Raw genomic sequence first — 1,727 nt, forward strand, 5'->3', positions numbered from 1 at the left:
TCTGTTGATGGACATCTAGGTTCTTTCCATAGTTTGGATATTGTGGACATTGCTTCTATAAACATTCAGGTGCACGTGCCCCTTCGGATCACTACACTTCACTTCGGATCTTTAGGGTAAATACCTAGTAGTGCAATTGCTGGGTCATAGGGTAGCTCTATTTTCAACTTTTTGAGGAACCTCCACACTGTTTTCCAGAGTGGTTGCACCAGCTTGCATTCCCACCAACAGTGTAGGAGGATTTCCCTTTCTCCGCATCCTTGCCAGCATCTGTCGTTTCTTGACTTGTTAATTTTAGTCATTCTGACTGGCGTGAGGTGGTATCTCATTATGGTTTTGATTTGTATTTCCCTGATGCCAAGTGATGTGGAGCACTTTTTCATGTGTCTCCTGGCCATCTGGATGCCTTCTTTGCAGAAATGTCTGCTCATGTCCTCTGCCCATTTCTTGATTGGATTATTTGTTCTTTGGGTGTTGAGTTTGCTAAGCTCTTTATAGATTCTGGACACTAGCCCTTTATCTGATAGGTCGTTTGCAAATATCTTCTCCCATTCTGTCAGTTGTCTTTTGGTTTTGTTAACTGTTTCCTTTGCTGTGCAAAAGCTTTTGATCTTGATGAAATCCCAATAGTTCATTTTTGCCCTTGCTTCCCTTGCCTTTGGTGATGTTCCTAGGAAGAAGTTGCTGTGGCTGAGGTCAAAGAGGTTGCTGCCTGTGTTCTCCTCAAGGATTTTGATGGATTCCTTTCTCACATTGAGGTCCTTCATCCATTTTGAGTCTATTTTTGTGCGTGGTGTAAGGAAATGATCCAATTTCATTTTTCTGCATGTGGCTGTCCAGTTTTCCCAACACCATTTGTTGAAGAGGCTGTCTTTTTTCCATTGGACATTCCTTCCTGCTTTGTCGAAGATTAGTTGACCATAGAGTTGAGGGTCTATTTCTGGGCTCTCTATTCTGTTCCATTGATCTATGTGTCTGTTTTTGTGCCAGTACCATACTGTCTTGATGAGTACAGCTTTGTAATTGAGCTTGAAGTCCGGAATTGTGATGCCACCAACTTTGGCTTCCTTTTTCAATATTCCTTTGGCTATTCGAGGTCTTTTCTCGTTCCATATAAATTTTAGGATTGTTTGTTCTATTTCTTTGAAAAAAATGGATGGGATTTTGATAGGGATTGCATTGAATGTATAGATTGCTTTAGGTAGAATAGATATTTTCACAATATTTGTTCTTCCAATCCAGGAGCATGGAACATTTTTCCATTTCTTTGTGTCTTCCTCTATTTCTTTCATGAGTACTTTATAGTTTTCTGAGTATAGATTCTTTACCTCTTTAGTTAGGTTTATTCCTAGGTATCTTATGGTTTTGGGTGCAATCGTAAATGGGACTGACTCCTTAATTTCTCTTTCTTCTGTCTTGTTGTTAGTGTAAAGAAACGCAACTGATTTCTGTGCATTGACTTTATATCCTGACGCTTTACGGAATTCCTGTACCAGTTCTAGCAGCTTTGGAGTCGAGCCTTTTGGGTTTTCCACATATAGTATCATATCATCTGCAGAGAGTGAGAGTTTGACTTCTTCTTTGCTGATTTGGATGCCTTTAATTTCTTTTTCTTGTCTGATTGCTGAGGCTAGGACTTCTAGAAATATGTTGAACAGCAGTGGTGATAACGGACATCCTTGCCGTGTTCCTGACCTTAGCGGAAAAGCTTTCAGTTTTTCTCCATT

Source organism: Lontra canadensis, unplaced genomic scaffold, assembly GCF_010015895.1.
Source record: "Lontra canadensis isolate GAN:19392208 unplaced genomic scaffold, GSC_riverotter_1.0 scaffold56, whole genome shotgun sequence".
Taxonomy (NCBI): Eukaryota; Metazoa; Chordata; class Mammalia; order Carnivora; family Mustelidae; genus Lontra; species Lontra canadensis.